General features: G+C 44.8%; 1 protein-coding gene across 4 annotated transcripts in view; it reads left to right on the top strand.

The window, feature by feature from the left end:
- SGMS1 (sphingomyelin synthase 1) overlaps nucleotides 1-20,153 on the top strand; it is a 74,414-nt gene that overhangs the window by 22,892 nt on the left and 31,369 nt on the right. Inside the window, exon 1 of one of the 4 annotated variants that reach the window (XM_085230201.1) lies at nucleotides 3,080-3,151. The exons of the other annotated variants lie outside the window; for them this stretch is intronic. The gene's annotated coding sequence lies outside the window, so the exon portion shown is untranslated. Of the gene's footprint in view, nucleotides 1-3,079; nucleotides 3,152-20,153 lie in introns of those variants that run through there. 4 annotated transcript variants of the gene reach the window in all.

Below are 20,153 nucleotides of genomic sequence, written 5' to 3'. Positions count from 1 at the left end.
GCATTTCTTCACTGTAAAGAAGTGGTTTAATTAGGGAGCTTTAATCAGTCTCTTTCCTCTGCTCTGGGCATTGTTAACTGCAATCCAAACTCAAACAAAACCTGCAGCTCTTAAACTACTTAAACAGAGAATGCAGGTCATTTGGGTTGCTGTTACAACTCAAGAGCTCTGGTGTTGATTGCCTTGTGAAAATAGGATACTGCTGGAAAACCTGGTCTGAAGCTAAAAGACAGTGGCTGCTTTGAGAGCTCTCTATCTGGGTTTTATTCTTCTCTTCATCAGTTGATGCTGAAAATGCTTTCAGCTCTGTGCGTGCCCTGCTGGTGCTTTGCTCCTTGCTGCTGCAGGAGGTGGGCTGCTGGGGCAGTGGGTTTCACTTTGCTGTTCATAGCAAGGTCTGCCAGACAGAGTACTGTGAAACAGAAGGCACTGGTGCTAGCTGGAGGGTTTCGTAGAGGTTGTTGTATTGTTACACATCCAAGAAGTGGACGGAAAATCTCTTTTCACAGATGTTTCTCCATCTGCTTCCCTTCCCTTGACGGAGTAGTTGGTGGGGAGAGGTTGCAACAGAGAGAGGATTAGGGGAATTAGGGTTAGGGGAAACTCAAGGGGGAGTTCACAGCTTGGCAAACTGTCACCCTGCTCCTTCCCGGCGCACCGGTCAGAAGAGACAGGCCAAGGAGGGGGTCCTGAGTCAGGCTTCCCGTATCTCTCTCATCCCTGACTGCTGGGGGAGGATCAGGTGAGCAAAATTCCTCCTACAGTAAGAGCAGAGCAAGTACAAGACAGCCTCATGATGCTGAATGTGTGCACATCTATGGGCCAATGACATGCATCCCGGGGTTCCGAAGGAACTGGCTGCTGCGGTTGCCACGCTATTCTCCGTTATGTTTGAAAAGTGCTGGCTGTCAGATGAAGTTCCTGGGGAAACATCACTCCCATTTTTAAGAAAGGGAGTCCCAGGGAACTACAGGCTGCTGTGCCTGGGAATGTCGTGGAGAGCATCCTCTTGGAAGAGATGCTGAGGCACATGTGAGATGCAGAGGTGATCTGAGGCAGCCAGCATAGCTTCACCAAGGGAAGATCGTGCCAGACTAAAAGAGGAGAGATTTAGGTTAGAAATCAGGTGGAAATTCTTTATACAGAGGACCATGAGGCCCTGGCACAGTCTCCTAGAGAAGCTGTGAGTGCTGCTATTCAGCCAGTATTTGCTTCTGCCTGGTATTTGGGGGTGAGTGAAAATATATGCTTCAAAGCAAATCTATATTGAATCCCGTGTTGGGAGAAATTTTCAGTTTGAGGTGCAGAAATCTTGGGGAAAAAAATCCAAATCCTGGGCAGAAATTAGAGAGATGCAGACCTGTGTGTTGGCATGCTGCGCCAGGTACCCAGTTCGCATCTGAGAAAAGTAGGCTTGTGTCCACTCTACATAAGGTGAAAAATGTGTGTGCTAAGAGATTAATGAAGCTGAACAGGTAATTAATAAAAAAGCTGAGTCTTGTCCTGTTTATCCTGATAGGGGTAGTTTTGCTGGAGCTGTCTCAGGAAATAACACATGCAGGTGACCAGGACTGTCTTTTTCCAGAAGCACAGGCAGCTCAAGGTGTAGGCTTGACTTATTTCATAGGCAGCCTGAAGTTACGCTTCCAGCTGAGTGTGGGGTCCTGCTTCTACCTGCCCACAGCCTCTTCCTCCCTGCATCCTTGGCTTGGGCAACTGCAGGGCTACTGTTAAAAAAAAAAATAATTAAAAATAAATATATATATGTTTACATTAAACACACTTTTGTATCTGTCATTCCTTGTGTCTTCAATGTCAGTTGCACCTCTGTCCCAAAAAAAGCACGGGTTCAGTGAAGGACAATGGTGGTAATCAAAGGCATGGAGCAGCTTCTGAATAAGAGGAGCTGAATAAACTTCAGCCTGGAGGAGAGATGGTTGGAGTGGGGGAAGTGAGAAGAGGAATGTTACGGAAAGTGTGAGCAGAACCAGGCCCTCCCTACTCAGGGGAAAAAAATAAGAAACAAAGAAACAACAAGCTTATAATGGGAAAGCTTTACATTTGGTAAGGCTTTCCTTTCAGTGCTGCACAGGGTGCTGCATGTGCTGTGATGCGGGGTTAAGCGAAGACTGGATAAAACCTCACCTTGGCTGTTTGAAACAGCCTCTTCTGGCTCAGAGAAACGTTACCAAAGCAAGGTTTTAGAGTGAGGTAATATCAGCTATGTTAAACTTGCTGCAGAAACTTGAAGTTTAATTTTGTATGGATGTAATTAATACTACTTTGCTCTTTTCAGATACCATCTTGTATCTGTGCTGCCTAGTATGCATCTGGGGCTGCAAGTTGGAGGAACAGATTAAGTGTGAGATTTCTTGGCTTCTGCATGACTTGAGGTTGTTGGTAACTAATGAAGAACAGATGTGCATTGGCAGAAAATTCAAGTGCTCAAAGATTGGTGTTTAAGAGCAGATGATAGCTGAAGTTGTCTTGGGTAACTTGTTGCCTTGCTCGACCAAAGTTTTGCAGTCTGTGAGCTGGTGCTTGGGCTGAGTCAGGTAGGAGGGGAAACCTTGCACCACATGCTGCTTGGTGCTGCAAAGTTTGTTTGCTTGGTTACCGTGTGAAACAGTCATACTTCCTGGAGACTTTGGGGCTTTTGCAGGAGTGTGAAGCTGAAGCTCCTGAATATACCCCAAAATGCCCTGAAACTGGAAGAGGCAGTGTTCCACATACTGGGAAATCTTGGATGATGATAGGCTCCATCCCAAGGCATGGATTTGGTGACCTGCATGGGAACCATGAGAGCTGGTTGGAGTGATCGACCACTTGTCTGATGCTCCTTTCTCGTGATTGCTCATGTCTATTGCAGAGAAGTGTGTTTCCATGAAAACTATTGGTCTGCTTTCCTTTAAAAGCCAAGTGGTACTTTATAACACAGTGAAGACAGTATTTCTGAATGTACTTGGACTAAATGTGCTGGAAGAAACTGGGAAAGCAGAAAAATGGGAAAGCAGGTATTTAATGTACAGTGGCAACAGATTTCTAGACAGTTTGATTGAGGTAACTCTCCATCCTTCATTTTCAGCTCCTTGGCTTTGCCACCAGACGGAATAACCCACCTCTGGGATTAGAGCTGTTTTGCTCACACAAGGTGAGGATTAGGATGAAGTATTTTCACTTGCTGAAACTTTTGCAGTGTAACCTGATCTAAAAATAAAATAAAATCCCCCCACGCCCAGCTTGGGCTCCCCAGCATAACTTCTCAACATATATGAGGCACCGGCTGGGCCTTTGGCTGTGCATTTGCTGTTCAGAATTTTGAAGCTCATCTGAGAAACTTTGCAAATCACAAATGTATCTCCTGCACGCATCTGTCGGGCTCTGGAAACTTATTAGATGATGCTTTTTTCTTCCTTTTTAATTTTAAACTCTGTCATCTCTTATCCTCTGATTGTTTTATGTGATTTCTGACTTAATCTTTAATTAGAAATGTCTGACTGTATGGGGCTGCTGAATCACTGCCTGAACCTCTGATTGACCACCTGAGGTGAGCAATGAGTCAGCCATGGGAGCACAGGTGAAGGCAAATCACCTGTGCTGCAGGAAGGGGTGGAGCCTGGCTGCACCTCTCCTAGAGCCATTTAAGAGCTGACTGCCAGTGGGGAAGGATCTCTCTGGAGATCCGCTCCATTGGAGTTCATCTTGCGAGCCCAGGATAGGGTGAGTGACTTTCTCTCATTACTCCAATATAAATTATATTAGCCAAGCTCCTGGATATGTATATATCATCTGTATAGCCACTGACTATACACCATCTGTATATCCATTGATTATACACTGACATATCTCACAAAAGCCCTTGGTTTTACATTTGGATATGCTGATACTAGTTAGGATTCTGCTTCTTTTGGTTTTCTTTTTCTAGTGTGTCACTTAAACCCCACCATGTGCACTGTTACCAAATCTGTCAGCTCCTATTGTGCCCACTTCCCTATTATGAGCCCTTCTAAGCCCAAATATACTTGGCTGAGGGCTGGTCTGCAAACTCCGTTTTTGCTTTAGGGGCATCAAGAGCTTTGAGAGACTCAATTAGATGTGACGGAGAGAGGTGATTTTGCTCACAGCTCACGTGCTGGAGGAGGCTGTGGTGGAACTTTGCTGCCTGGCAGGCGTTGTGTTATGCTGTTGCCACTGTTAGACCAGAGCATCAGTGAGCTGATGATCTTTCAGTTCTGTAGGGACTAGGTGTGGGGAGGGACGGTGCAGGTGAGTCCAGCTGACTCACTGTGCTGTATACTAGGTGTTGGTTATGCTGGGTGAGGGTGAGTGCGACTGGCTCCCCAGCACAGGGGGCTTGGAGAAGTAGTTGTGTATGTTCTGGCTTCCTGGCTGCAGAGCGGTTGGTTGATCAGCGTGGTCACCTTAGCAGGCTGCTGAGCTGCCATCTGTTGCACTTCTTGTGTTGTCTCATTCGGGTGGTAGTGCTGGCCTATCTAACATTGGTTAGAGACAGAAATGGCTGAGGATCCCTTCCCTTCTGGCCAGACTTTTTTGAAAGTAGGGGGGAGAGAATTGTGCTAACGGAAAAGACCAGAAAATCTGGTCAAGTAATAGAGAGCAGTGTAATGGGATACGATACAGAAAGCTGATGTAATGCAAATAAAGTCAAGTGTGTGCAGTGGATGAATGCATTGGAAGCAAAAACATCGTAAGAGAGGCGTGGAGTCTGCTGCTAGAGATTACTGAAACAAATTACAGGAAGTTTGCTTTTGAGGACAAAATCATCTATGCATTCAGAGAGAGGAGGGTAGCATCTTTGTGTGAGTGCAGGCTCAGTGCCAGAGGACTGTGCCCTATAACCAGAGGTTTATGATTTTGGTTATTTAAATAAACGTAGTCAGTAGATAGAGAAGGTGACACCTTCACTTTGATAAGACTGAATGCTGTACGAGCTACCTCGCAGTTCTTTGTCCCAGCAAAAACCTGTGCTTTCATCTTCAACATTCCCTGCTGCTCATATTTATCACCCAGGCTTTGCCATGGCCTGTACTTGCTGGGCTGCTGAGTCTGGGTCTGTATCGAGACAAGTAACCAGGAGATGCTTCCTTCCTCTCTGTTTCATGATGCTAGAGGAGGCAGCCCGTGGCACGGCAGTGAGCTTCTCAGTCATGGAGGCTGGAGGTGGCATCTGAGCTGGAGAAGCTGGAGCTGGAGGGAGGAGGACAGTGTGGTACGCAGCAAAATGAATTAATGTGGGGATCGTACATTTAAGCGAGGAACTACATTTGAAATGGCACAAGCAAGCAGTGCTTGTGTTTTTTTTCCCAAGAAATATCTACAGCTTGCCATGTCCATACCTTTTAGGTGGTGGTATTGTCTCCAATGACCTACAGCTCTTCTAAAATTTTATTATTGCACTTCATTGATTTTTGTAAGGAATGTGCTTTCAGGTAGAGGGTAGAACAAAAACTGTCGAGGTTTTGAATGGGCAGGTGCTGTTAAATGGATATACTTAAGTTTTTGCTTTGTTGTGATCTTTGTCTGGGGTAGCTTTTATATTTTTATTTTTGGAGCCGTGGACATATAGGTTTATGGTTTAAAAGAATTAAGTGCTTATTGGTTTAAAAGACAGAAGCAGGGAGGAAGGGCAGTACCCTTAAAACAAGCCAAACGATTGAAGCAGAACTGGAGCTGTGACAAGGCACAGACCAGAAACGACTGGGGAAGCGGAGCCCTGGTGCTGTGCTAACAGCCATCTCCTCCTTTGTTTGCAAAATAGTGCAACAGAGGGAAAAACCATAGAACAGAGAGTCGACTCTGCCAGCTGCTGCCATTAGTCATGTTTTCCTATAGTAGCTGTGGTGGGCGCGTGTGAAATGCGGAATACTGGCTGGTGCCTTTGGGTTTCTGTCTGAGTCATGGTACCGCCATATCCTCTTAGCTGGTCCCATAGGTGTACATTTGCATTGTAGCTGTGCTTGAACCCAGCTACAAAATGAATGTTGAGAGAGCCTGTCAGGATCTATAGGCTCCCATATAGCTCTTACACTGTCCCCACAGCCTTTGCAAAAGGACCTTGGAGGTGGCCGGGGAAGAGATGTTGCATAGCATCTGGATTAGAAAGGGAGAAGGTCACCTTCTGGGGAAGTGAGATTAGAAGAGGACTTGGTTGGACCCAGACAGGTAGGGATGATTCCCCAGAGATCACCCAGGCACTTGCATGGACATCGTTTGCCATTTCTTTGTCGTCTTGCACACACTGCTGACTTGCAATATGAGAATTGAACTTTGATTTTGTAAGGATTGTGCTTTCAGGTAGAGGGTAGAACAAAGCAAGATGCAGCTGTTAACTGACAGCTCCTCTGTCTCAAGTGGAAGAGTCCATTGGCTTCTGAAAGCACAGAAAGATGTCACCCAGCTTGTGGGATTCCATTGGTCTGTATGTGGTGCGCTTGTAGGTGTGGAGGGGAAAGCTGAAGCAAGGAGTTATTTGAACAGGTGATAATTTGGAAGAAGTGAATACTGTAGGCTATAGTACAGCTAGTTGCGCCAGAACTTTGACACCCAGGAATCCTGCTTCTCACTGCTCTTTTCTGGAAACAGTTGACCGGGGAATAAATGTAGATGCTGACACAGTCAGAGAATTACTGGGGGAAGCCTTTTGGCCATGGCACAGTGCTAACAGCAAGTGAATCATATCCTTGTAGGCAGCTGCTTCATGCAGGGGCTGGCCAGTTTTCTTTCTTTTGTTTGGTTTCCTGTTGGCCTCATAACTCTTCTCAATGCAACAATGAGCTGGCTAGGTTGCACCCAAAGAACTACCTCTGTGGGAATGAAAATGAAGAACAAAGCCACTGTGTCCAGTAGATTTACCTCTTGCTTTTCAGCAAGTGTGCTTTCACTCAGAGATCTTGAACTTGTTCTAGTCCACGGAAAAAGCTTGTGTACCTGTTTTATCTTTAAAAAAAAAAAAAAAAATTATTGACCCTACAAATGCCCAGAGGTTAAAATTAGAATGGAAGTCGTTAATAAGCCTTTAATAAACCTTTACCAGGGAACCTTTACGATCAGTATTCATTTAGAATCGCAGAATTGCTCAGGCTGGAAAAGATCTTAAAAGATCATCAAGTCCAACCATAGTATACCCAACTCTAACAGCTCTCCACTAAATCATGTCCCTGAGCAGCACGTCCAAACAGTTTTTAAGCACATCCAGGGATGGTGACTCAATCACCTCCCTGGGAAGCCCATTCCAGTGCTTAACAACCCTGTCTGTAAAGAAGTGTTTCCTGATATCCAACCTAAACTTAGCCTGGCACAACTTGAGGCCATTTCCCCTCTTCCTGTCAATGTGGGGGGGAAGAGACCAGCCCTGCTCTCTCAGGTATTTGAAGAGAGCAATAAGGTCTCCCCTCAGCCTCCTCTTTCCAGCCCCAGTTCCTTCAGTCTCCCCTCGTAGGTCGTATTCTCCAAGCCCTTCACAGGCCTTGTTGCCCTTCTTTTAGCACTGAGAGCTCTGGAAAGCTGCAGTCTGATTTTTAGATGCTGGTTAAACTGCATGAACGTGGCTCCTCAGCGTAGCACTGGGGATTGCAGCAGATCTTATTAGTTTTTGCTTTTATTATTGTGGTTTGTTTAAGAGATGCATGATGGCTGCAGAAACTTGACTTTTTATTTGCTTAGTTGTATAGCAGCTGTGTTCTGAGCACCATGAGAAGTTAGGCAGCGCAATGACTTACAAAAGGCTGTGGTGAATATGTTGGTATTGACAGCAATTCATAAATAACGTCGGTCTTTTCTACTGAAATCTTCTCGAGTTCATAAAATCATTGATTATGGGAAGGCCTGTAGCTTTTCTTATCCAGGAGGAAAAGCCTCTGTGTCCATCTGAGTCATGCTGTCCTGTCATACAGTGTACTTTAGGAAGGAATGCAGTTATTTTTGTCACTAGGTGAATGATCCAAAGTTATGGTGAGGTACTGTTGTGAGAGTCTGTCATGAGAAGGCTGGCTTGTCCTGCAGTGGTCCTTCGGCAGGAGTTACACTTCTCTGACCACTCAGAAAATACCTTGGGGGGCTGGTTGTAGCTGCCTGCTTCTTTCAGGCAGATTTTCTCTGTTGGCTGTATTTTCTTCCTGTAGCTTCTGATCCCATATACTTCTGTATGCGTGTGTCTGTGTGCGTCAGTTCCTTTTTTTCTAATACCCACTCTAGCCCTGCGGCTTCAGCAAAATGTTCATTGCATTGACACAAGCTGCTCTGCAGGGTCGATCCAGTGCAGCAGTGATGTGCTGGTCGTCCCAGTGTCCGTCTGTTTTGCAGAGCAGTGGCTGAGTCTGAACATCAGGTACGTCTGTTGGCATCTCATGGCTGGAATGCTGCTCTTGTAGCAGAGCTCTCATTTCTGGGGGAGGCTGCTGGCTTTGCAGGTGGGTTGGTGCGTACAGACAACACAACTTTGTTGGCTGTCTGTTCTAAGCAGTAAGCAGCCCTTAAACCCACTGCACAGAACTCCTAAGGAACAATCTTAACTACTTTTCACCTAAACAGACTGCTGAATATGTCAAAAAGATGAAATAGATGTAGGGGCTCAGTGTTACCAGCCTGTGGGGGGTAGGGTGCTTTTGTTCGTGAAAGCAGGTCGTGGCAGTATTACATACTGAGAATTCTCCCTGTTGCCTGAAGCCTAAATTGGATGGTGGCTGAGTGGTTGGTGGCCGCTAATGGTGGTGTTAAGCAGCATGTTAATTGACCGAGAATCACCGGGAGCAGTTTGGTTCTGGAGGACGACCTGTGTTCAGTTTTTGCAGTAGAGCTGGAGGCAGCTGGGAGGTGAAGGTCAGAGACTTACCTGCTTGCCATCAGTCGACACAGCTCTCCCTATCCCAAGGGTGCTCCATGCATGAGAAGCAAAATCCCTGCTTTAATGAAACCCCAATGACAATATGCATTATAGAGACAGCGTTGCTGATGCTTTTATGGCATTGAGGAGATGAGTTGATCTGTAATTAGCTTTCTCTCTTGTTCTTTGCAAGTCTGGAGAGTTCTGTTGTCATCTGTGTGTTAGGACTTCTGTTATCTTGCACAAGCAAGATGTAGATGCCTGGTCAGTGATGGGTGTCCGTGTCTCACTCTCCTTGCTTTCTTTGAAAAGTGTCATCCTTGTTGACACAATTCAGAGCACTTGTGGAACAGGGGGGTTTTTAAACTGTTGGTGAGGAAGCATGTTCATTGAAAAGGTGATGTTCAAAATAATAATAAAAAACACACACACAAAACAACTGAGCCAAATCAAACAACAACAAAACACAATGAAAAACCAGTACCAAAACGCACAAAACAGGCAAAAGAGGTGGAAGCTGTAAGAGAGATAAAAGGAATCTGATGATACCAGGCAGTCTGATGAAACTTTGGACTAGTGTTTTAATGTTTCCTCTATGTCACTGTGGGAAGAAAAGATCCATTATGAAAGCAGAGTTTGAGCTGAAGCGTAGCAAAGGTGAGTTACTGAGTACTGGAAACTGAATCTCAACCTCGAGAATGAGACAGCTTGTTAGTTTTTTCTGGCTCTCCCCCAGGCCTTCTCATCTGAAGGCGGAACATTCTCAGCTTTCCCACCTTTTCCCATAGCAGAGAGAATGCAGTTCTTTAATCGTGGTTGTTTTGCTCACTTATGGAAGTTTGACTTCAACCAAAACCATGGCTCCTTCTAAGTGAAGCTGCGTGCTGGTGCCTAGGGTTATCCTTCCCCAAGTGAAGGACTTCCCTTTACGTTTATTTGAACTTCATGAGGTTTCCTGTCTGCCCTTTGCTCCAGTCTGTCAAGGTTCAGGGCAGTGTGACCCTCTGTTGTATCAGACACTTGTCCCCATTGTGTCATCTGCAAACTTGCTGTGGGTACACGTTGCCCACCATCCAGGTCACTCACTGATGAAGAGGTGCAACAGAGTTATCTCTCGTATCAATGCCTTGGTAGACCACTAGTAACTGGCTTCCAACTGCACTTTGTGCTTTTGATCACCACCTTCTGAGCTGTTTTCAGTTCACTTATCTAGTCCATATTTTATTTTGTCTGAGGTTGTCACAGGAGATGGTGTTGCTAGTATTATAACATCAGGACAAGCAACATTCTGCTGCCCTCCCCTCTCCCACCAAGCCAGTTGCTTCATCATACAAGGCAATCAGGTTGGTGAAGTGTGGTTATTATTATTTTTTCCTTCATACATCCATACTGACTATTCCTGATTATCCTCTTGCTCTTTGTGTGACTGGAAATGTTTTCCAGGATTAGCCACTCCCAGCAATCAAGGTGAGGCTGACTGGCCAGTGGGCCCTTGGATCCACCTTCTTGAAGACAGGATGATATTTGCTTTTCTCCAGGCATTGGAACCCTCTCCCAGTTGCTATGACCATTCAGAGGTAATTGAGAGGGGCATCACACCATTAGCCAGCTCCCTCAACACTCGTGAGTGCATCTGGATGAGTCCTTTAGGCTTGTTTATGTACAGTTGAAGTGTTCCCCTACCTCATCTTCATCCATCAATGGTATGTTATCCTTGTGCTGGACTTCCCCTATTGTGTGTGGAGCATGAGATTCCTGAGAATCAGTATTACCAGTCGCCCTTCACATCACTCCCCATATTCATTTCAGAAGGTCTTTGGCTTACTTCACCCCAACCCTGCACGATCAGACAGCATTCCTCAATTCATGTGTGTCTCCTGCCCCTGCTGCCATCTTTCTTTTGCAATTGAGTTTGCTTGGGAGCTCCTTGCTCCTCTTTGCAGGCTTCCTTCCACCTCCTGCTTATTCGATTGGACCATTCTTCAGCTTGGAGGAGGTAATTCCATAACATCAACCAACTCTTTTGCCACCCAACTGCGCTGAGCTTTCAGGAGGGGTGTGAGAGCTTTCCCCTTAATGGCCTGCAGGTGCTTCCATCTGCTTACATACCTTGTTCGAGTTTTGCAGGTGGGGTTGGCTTTCCTGATGTTTAATTTGGACGCGCAGAAATGTAGTTTGTAAGCTACCAAGATGGAATCTGTCTTAAGCAGAAATAACACCTCTTTTGGCAGAAGCCAGGAATCGAGTCTGTATTTTTGGATAGGTGCAGTATTTTCCTTGGAGCATTCAACCTGGCTTTAGTGGCTGAATCAACATGGTGCACGTAGCTGTAGAAAAAATAAAGACTTCATTTCTATTTTGTGTTCTTCTGCCCTCATGTCTTCCCTAATGTAACAAAGTGTCCCTGTCATTGGATGGATTTGATATTTACCTTGGAGCAGTCAACCTGGTTTTAGTGGCTGAGTCAAAGTCTTGCATGTAGCTATAGAAAAATAAATACTTTCTTTCTCTTTCATATTCTTTCTCTCTTGATGTCTTTCCTAATGTAACTCAGTATCTACGACAGAGCAGTTTTTCTTTCTCCTTCTCCCCTGGTATGTGTGTATATATGTACACACCCTGTTACATTGCAGGAGTATTTGCTTTGAAAGAAATCTCTCCATCTGAGGCAAACCCAAACCAAAAGTGCAAGATAAAGCTTTTGTTTTTTCTTAACAAGAAGAGAGTCTGATGAATGGCAGAAAATGATCACCTGGGAAGGACAGTAAACCTGTGAAGGGGAAGAGTTTCTCTGTTCAACTGCTGCAGTAACAAACACTCCACAGAACTGTGAACTTAAGGTTTTTTTGGAGCCGTATTGTTAAATACGGAGGCAGTGGTTTACAAAGGACCTGTGATTCCAGCTGATTAAAGCCTTTAGTTGTGGGTACAATGGATCTTTAATAATCCTGCAAGATTTTCTCATCTAATGTTTGGATGTAAAGCATCAGCATTCTGGGATTGCCAGTCCCTCCTCCCATCCATGTAAGAGCTGCTGCAGCAAACCTAAAATTACTGTAATTTGCCTATGGAGGCCAGGGAAATTCCCCCACTGAAAAAAAAAAAAAAAAAAAAAGCCGTTACTGCACCATGGAAGATATAATTGTATTAAGACCAAATTTTAACTCCTTGTTGGCATTCTAAGCAATCTCCAGGTACTGCAAAACTTCCCAATACTATTCCATTTTTTTGTGTTCAGTCTAAACAGTTAATTTGGATGAAAACTCTGTAAGCATATAGACTAAATAATCTTTGCTTGTGCTTAGAGGATAGTTTGCAAAAGCAAACACCTTGCTTTTCATTTAAGAATCTGTTATCTGAGGTCTGAAGATACGTTTGCTACCTTTTGCTTCGTGTGAGCTGTAGAAGATGAAGTAGCAGTTCAAGTGCTGAGGTTCTAACTCAGCTGGAGCAGTGCATGTTTAAGCACCATATTTTTGCAAAAAGCCCAGACAGACGAACAATTCATAATTACTACATAAATAAATGGGACAAGAGAGCAAGTCCACCTCTTCAGAAAACTCGGGTATTTATCTTTACTCTTTTGAGTTCTTTTAGACTCACTGTAGAGTTACGTTTTTGTGAGCTGTAATTGTAGAGGTAAAACCTTTCTGGTGATTCTTCTGAAGCACAGTGTTTAACTGTCAAGGGAAGCTCTGCTGAATATTCTTCTGAATTAGGCCTCTCTAGTGAGGGTGGAGAAAAAATAATTTCTTCTTAGTCTAGGAAATCATGCAGCGTGATAATATCCAAGTAGTGTCATCCTTTGGGAGCAGTGAAGAACTTGAAAAAGAAACAGACGCTTCCTGTGGCTTGAATTTCCAAGAGCACGGGAAGGGTGGTGGAGTCCAGTTTATTTACACATCTGCCTCACCCAGCGTGGACCAGATTATCTTGAGTATTTCTGGATTTGGATAATCCATTGGGAATAACTGAGTGCTACAGGATGTCGAGGAAATTGTCCTCATCTGTTTTGATTTTTCAGGGACTTGCAAGATAGTACTGAGATTAGAATGGCATGGTGGTTTGCTCTCAGGCATAGAGGCATAGAAATTATCTGGTAAATGTTTGAAAGATATGAATGTAGAAAGGAAACCTTTCTGACTGGTGTCGCACTAAAGAAAGAAAAGTCAACACAAATGCCACCATGCAAAGAGAAAAAGATTTAAGATATTTGACTATAACTTACTTCAGCAATCATTGTTCTGTGTATACAGCATAGTATATTTGTTTTGTTAATATTGAGAGAACTAGTAGTTTTTCTAGTAGGTCTGTACACAGGCTGTCAACATATTCTTGGTCGTTAAAGCTAACTATATTAAGGAGGAGCAAGTTGAACTGAAACCTGATACTTGCAACTGAAATCTTTGCACGTTCATCCTTCTTAAGCTCCCAGCTCACTTAGCAGCAGCACTTAGCGGAACTCAAAATGTGCCAAAAAATACAGTCTTTCTGTCTGTGGTGTGTGATCTTCTTTGGGGTCAAAGCTGCTGAGCCTTGGCCATGGTGGGAGCAGGATGACTAACCTTGCTCAGCTTAGTGCTCAGCACTGTAGTTAGACACAAATTCTGGTGGTTGTAGTAATGCGTATAAGAAATAGAATGATTTGAAGTCTTGGTAAATGCTGAATTTCTTGTGGGATATATCAGTGGTGTTGGTGGAAGGACTAGGTAGTGATGTTTCTGCAGAATTGATACTTGCACATCCTAAAAGGAGGAAATGGGACTAGAGCAAATGGCCTCCTGGTCTGTAAATACCTTCCCCAGAGGGAAAACCTATCATGAGTGAGAGGTCCCATTTGGAGGTCTCAGAAGAGACTGTGGTGAGTGCTTCCCTGTAAAGCAGCCACAGGTGACGGGGCTAGTTAGTTTGGGAATCTGTGTGGTATTAGTGTCTCCTAAATGTTTTAGCCAGTTTTAAGCAGTCAGAATGAAATAAAGCATGGCTGACATTTCGTACTTTTGCTGTATTAGAATCTCCACTGTTTTCCATGCTTGCCTGCGCCCTGTGCTTCTGCGGCACAAGCAGTGCTTCCTACAGGAAGCATTACACGCTTTCCTGGTAGGACCATGTCCTGCTGATGTCCCTGGTGTTGGGAGCACAGAGGCTGTGCTAAGCACCCAGCGCTTTGATCTTTGTCCTTCTGTGTTTCTTGTCTGCATCACAGCAGTCAGGGCTATAAAAACAAGATAGAGCAGGCCAGCGTACAGAAATAGGAAGCAGGAATGCTTTTATCTCACTCTAGCAATTGGCAGAGCGGTCAGTACAGCCACGTCTTGGGCTGTTCCAGAAGCAGCCTGTGCTGTTGCACTGCCGTGTGTTTGCCCTTCCTGGGGAGGAGCGGGAAGGGCTGTGTACACATGGGGATCTTCTCATCCTTCTGCAATGAGTGCCTCGGGATCACTGAGCTCCATTCCATCTGCTTATCGGATCAGCCTTTGAAACCAGCACTCGCAGCGTCCCTGGGAGAGGCGGTACTGAAAGAACATGTGTTAGGTGGTGATGTTGCACAGCTCCATCCTGTGAGGCACTGATAGTGCCCAGTGCACTGCCACAGGCCGTGCTGCAGATAGCTCCTTATCGCTTCTCTGGTGGTGTTCCCCCTGCCTTGAGGACAGCGGATAATTGAAGCTGTCTCTGTCTTCAGAGTCTTTGAAGGAGGTACACAGGCCAAGGGTCTGCCTCCTGGGCCTGACAGAGAGGACAAGGTGCTCGCTGTGGAGCAGCAGGGATCAGTTGTGTGTTTAGGAGTTGTGTGTTTAGGAGCATTTAACCCACCTCACCACCCTGCTGACACTCTGCACAAATATTTTGCAGGCTAAGGAACTGGATTTCTCTCTGATTTGCATTCGGTGCAACTCTCATGGTATGCAAACAGTGCTCAGGATGTGGGGCTGAGCTGGTTTATCATTGATGGGATAAAGCCTTTTCCACAGGCAGAAACAGGGTCACTGACCTGTGGCGCAAAACAGGTACATATTAACTCTTGCTTTTTTAAAAAAAGTTGTTAATTTCACTTCTACTGGAAAGTGCTTTCAGGTGTTCTAGGTTAATAAGAAACTCCTCTGGATGGTAAGGGAGTGTCTGCAAAGCCTGCAGTTGGCATTTGCAGGAAGGGGTGGTGCTGCTGCTGAAGGAGAGAGGAAATCTGAGGAAACAAAATATTTCTCTCACTTCTCTGTCCCTTCTTTGCATAGAAACCAGCGTTAACAATTTCAGATCTCACTATTTAAAACAGGGATTGCTGGGCAGGTCTGTGAGCCAGCAGTTCTGTGCATTAGTGAGGTGTGTTCAGTTTGAACTGCATCATTTTCTGAAAGGAAGAATGTTTGCCTTGCAGTGCTGTGTGTAAGCCCCAAGTATGGCCATTTTGGCTCTGTTTATGCATAATAAATCAGTGACTTGCTATATTCAGCCAGCCTTGCCTCAGATCAGTGAGGCCGCTACTTGGAAAGGTTCTTTATTGCTCCTGGATGGCAGCAGCTGCCTTCCATCCTTACGTGCCATGTTTCTGATTAAGGCAAACATAGCTTGCTCTGTCAAAGGCTTTACAGAAGCCAGAGCACCTGCTATGTCCCAAACTGCTGCTATACAGAACCAGCAGTGTCATAGTGAGATGTAGGGCAGATAATAAAAGCAATTAACTCTTTGATGGAAAGATCAGTGTGTCCCATTAGAGTATTTTGAAGAAATGAACTGTTAGGTGCCTATAACAGAGGCATTTGGGTTGAGGTTTTGGTTTTGGAACAACTAAACCAAACTGGCATTCCCCTGTGGTGACTTCTTCAGTCGGATCATTTGGACACACCTGGATAATGGGACCTCTCAGAAGTAAAATAAGTGGCTCGAGAATAGGAGTGGCACTTAGCAGGCTGGGAGCTGTAGGTGTGGATGTGGGATGGAGTCACACGTGGAAAGCTCCCTGCCATGTGACAAGTGTCCCATGGCTGCAACGCTGAGTTTGAAAAGAGCAGCTTGTTCTTTGTCGCTGTTATTGAAAGCTTCCTTCTTCTGTGATCACAGTGATGTTAAACACTTGCTTTGATCTGGCTGTCTCATTGCACGTATCCTGTGTGAATGGATGGCAGTAACACACTGTGCCACCCTGATATTTGCTGAGGAGTTACACTCCACTGTGCCATCCCACAGTCCCTGCTGAGGCAATGCAGGTGTTTCACTGGTGATCCCAAGGACAGCAGCTGAGGCATTTTGCCAGGAATGGCAGCAGGACGTACACAGCCTGCAACACGTGGGATGAGCACGTTCACAAAGATGCTTCCAGTGAGATGAGGCTGCACTGAAATTCAGGCTGCTTGCATTGCTGGCAGCGCTCTCGTTTATCTGCAGCAAAAGGTCTCGTGACCAGGAAAACCTTCAGGTTTGTGGGACCCCCCTGGTGTTTCTGCTGAGCTTTTTACAGCTCTGTCACAGCGAGCACCCTGGGAGCACGGGTGCTTGCAATCCCTCTGAGCCATGGCAGTTCAGTGGAATCCCATGACCGTGTGCAGGGTCAGACAGGAGGGAGAAGCTGGGGAGCTGCCCTGGGACTGGCAGTGTTAGGGATTGCAAAACGGGCGTGGGGTCAGAGTACGGCCACGTGTTGAAATACAGCAGCACCAAGGTATTTCCCTAGTGCCCCTCTGAAGGAGGAGCAGCAGGGGAAGCTTTCAGCTGATCTTGCAGGTGACTCTGGCTTGGTGGCAGGCTGTGTGACTGTCATTTTTGCTGTGATTTTAAAATACACCTTCAGTCTTGCACACGTGTTCCAGCAAGCTGAAATTAGCTTCTCTGTTGGCAGAAAGATTTCTGTTCTGGTAAAGTGGTTCAACTTAAAAGCAGGTTGAGTTTTTTATAGGGAGAGAAACAAAAGTGTGGTTTCCTCCGGACATTGCTCTGTGACTCACACGTTGTATGACACAGTGTTCCTCTCTGGAAGCACAATTGCTGGAGCTGATGAATGTTTCATGGACCTCCAGAGTCACCCTTTGTGTTGGATACAGCTAAAGGCTTAACCAGGCAGTTATGGGAGTTTGTTTGAAAGATGGACTGGCAATTCTACGAGGTATTCATTAATGCTTCTAGTGTATGTCAGAACCCAATTATGGTGTATTTGATGAGCTTTCTTCTGTTTCAGAAGTAAATGTCGTCTCTTAACTGCTCTGCTCATAGAAGTGGTAATGGCTGTTAATGCTGTAATACAGATGAAGTAGTTTTGGATTTCCCTCTTTAAACTAGTTAGGAAAATTGAAAAGATTTTTTTTTTTCTGGTCATCCACTGCACTTGTCTTTTTAGCTATAAGCCTGTTGAAGATCACGTTATGAGAAGGAGGAATATATACATCTGCTAGCTGAAACCCCTCAGAAAGGTAGAGCAGTGGTGGCCAGAACAGCTTTGTTTTAGAGATGTGGGTTTTTACCTCATTAATAAGAAGTGCTTCACTTCTGGGTCACACAGCTGAGAGCACTGAACAATCATTCAAAGCTGTTTGAAACTTACCAATGTTCTCACCTTTGTGTTTGCTTTGAAAAGGCATTTCAGCTTAGGAAAAGTGATTTAAAAACCCACCTTGGAGCTAGAAGTAATAAGCTTGAGGAGATGGGGTTTGTTGCATTCACAGCATCTCTGGAGAGATCTGTGCTACAGATTGCACAGAGGTTTTACTATAAACTAGGTCACTAGATTTGGGGTGAAATGTTGAAGCAGAGTAATAGGCAGCAGTTTCCCACTGGTGTTGGCTTGTTTGGCACATCATGGCACTGAATGCTAAGTGAAGGTGAGGGTTTGATGCTCATAGCAAACGCAATCAAGTAAGAGATGTTTCCTTTCAAATGGTGAGGTGGTTGTGTTATGGTTAAGACCAAAAAACTTCACTTTGAAGAAAATGGGCTATATATTTCAAAGTGTTTAAAAATATGTTCTCAAACTGTTGTTGAATGCAGTGTTTTAAAGCAAACGATGGTGGGATTAACTTCTTTATGGTCTTGTGGCATATTTTTGCTGGTTTGCTGCATCAGTGACCAGAATCAGATAACGGGAAAGAACAATGCTTAAAAGGTTTTTAGGATACTTTCTCTGTGAGATATGAATGGTGAATGTGGGGATTTATATGTTGCTCACGTGTAGCAATCTGAATGGGACCTCTCTGATAGATGATGATGATCCAAGAAATGCATAACCAGCCTGAGCTCATACCTGCTTCTGCATTGTGCTGGTGGTGATCCTTGGTAGCCAGCAAGAAGCGTGCCTTTGTGTTGGCCCCGTAAAATGCGTCCTAAAAAGGCAGGAGTGTAGCTGCTTCATTGAAGCCCTGCTTTGCAAGGAGAGCTGTTTAGTAATTTAAGGGGAAGCCCTTTAAAAGCTGACTTATCTCACTTCTGAGCTACTTGTTCTTTACCAATTGCTTTTAAATTTTATTTTTGTTGACCTCTTCTTTTCACTGAGTTAGGCTTCTTAGGCATTCTTCTCTCTTGTTATAGAAAACCACTTTTACAGCTCTCTGCTTTTGGTTTTCTGGCCAAGCCAGTGGCTCAGCTGGAGACAATGTTGTCACCTGTGAGTGCCATGCCTGCAGAAAAGCTTGCAAGTTCCTGGTATTTCAAGTTGAGAAGTGATCATCAAAGCCATGCCACTATTTTCCTTTTTCTGTGTTGTTGTGCTTGGGACTTGCGTTGGGTCACCTTGGTGTAAGTAGGAATGACCTGTTACTTCCACTGGACTTTACTTCCCACCTTTCTTCCTGATGAGCATGGAAGGAGGTGACCCAATATAATCTACTTGCTGTGACCTTTTGTTTTTAGTACTTAGGCAGATTTAAGATGCCAAGGCAAGGAAGGCCTTTCCCCAGCCAGGCTTCAGGAACGATGCTCCCCAAGCAGTGTCAGCGCTGCTGGAGCTACTAAGAAACATTTGTGCTGAAGCTCAGTAGTAGCTGTTTCTTTGAAATGCTAGCAATCATCCTCAGATCTAGCATTTTGTCACATGGCTCATCTCTGATTAGCGACAAACAGGCACACACTGCCTGGCTGACTTCAGGCATTTTTGTGGTGATCATCATCCATAGCAATGCTTGGGAAGGTAGACGTGAAACAAAGCAACTGCCACTTAACAGGAAGCACAACTCCAAGATGTTCCATCCCTTGGAAGGAAAATGATGTAACCACTTCAGGCTGTCCTCCCTGGTAGCCCTTGGTCTGATTATGTCCTGGCCGAAGTCTGTAGGAAAGGGAAAAATGACAACTAAACAACAACAAAAAAAGCTATGCAGGTACTTTGGAAAAGTCCATTAAGCATATTTCTTTTAGTTTGTTTAGGGCTGTACGTGATATTAAGTTGCATCTGCCTGGACACATGCAATATTTAAATGCATAATGATTAAATGTGTTTAGAAGGTGTTCCAAAAGCTCGCTCCTAATTACCTCCAATTGTTAAACTGCCCTGCTCTTAGCCCCACCTCAGCCATGGGAGAACAAGGCTGGCTGCGTTCCGTGTCTTCCAGTCTCTGAAGCCACACAGCCATAGGTGGCTAGGAAAATACAGCATAAAGATAAGACCTACGGGAGCAAGCAGGAGCATTTTGGTCAAATCTGAATGCATTTCTTGTCAGAAGCGATTCATTAAGTTGGCTGCTGTCCTCTGCCCCATTATGTATTGACCCAGGTAGACATGGTGTCATCTGTGCAACAAGGAACCCGTGGCCTGTAGTGTGCCATGTAATTAGTCCTGAAATTTCTCATCTATGTGCTCAGTAGGAAGAGTTCACAGAACTGATGCTGAGTGACACTGAAGACATCTGCAGGTAATTCTGCTTCAGAATCTCTCTGTGGAAGTGGGATGAGGTTGGGCAGATCCATTGGTGAGGTGTTGGTTTGCATACACAGACACATGTTTACCCACACTGAGGAGACCTCCAGGCATTGATTTTTCTTTTGTGTATGTGTGTATATGTACACACACATACACACATAAATGGAATGTATTTTTAAACTAGGATGGGATAAGTGAGCTTTGAGGCATTCACCTCTGTTTAAAGTCCCTTCTTCGTGTGCCTGTTAATTTGGTTATGCAGATTGAGGCAAGAAGGCAGATAACAATAAACCACGTATCCAGCACTACTGGGTAAATCATTAACACAAGGTCTCAGTGCCTGCAAACACCGCTAGAGAAGTTCCTCTCCCCTAAATCTCCCCTCTTCCAGAAGGTAAGAAACAAAGTGATTTGCAGGTCTTTGTATAGCGTGGGCTTTTGTTGCTGGCGTGCGTTCTGTTCTGGTTG

Source organism: Meleagris gallopavo, chromosome 8, assembly GCF_905368555.1.
Source record: "Meleagris gallopavo chromosome 8, MGAL_WU_HG_1.1, whole genome shotgun sequence".
NCBI lineage: Eukaryota > Metazoa > Chordata > Aves > Galliformes > Phasianidae > Meleagris > Meleagris gallopavo.
Note: the sequence above shows the minus strand (reverse complement) of the source record. Positions and strands in the feature narration are given on the sequence as shown.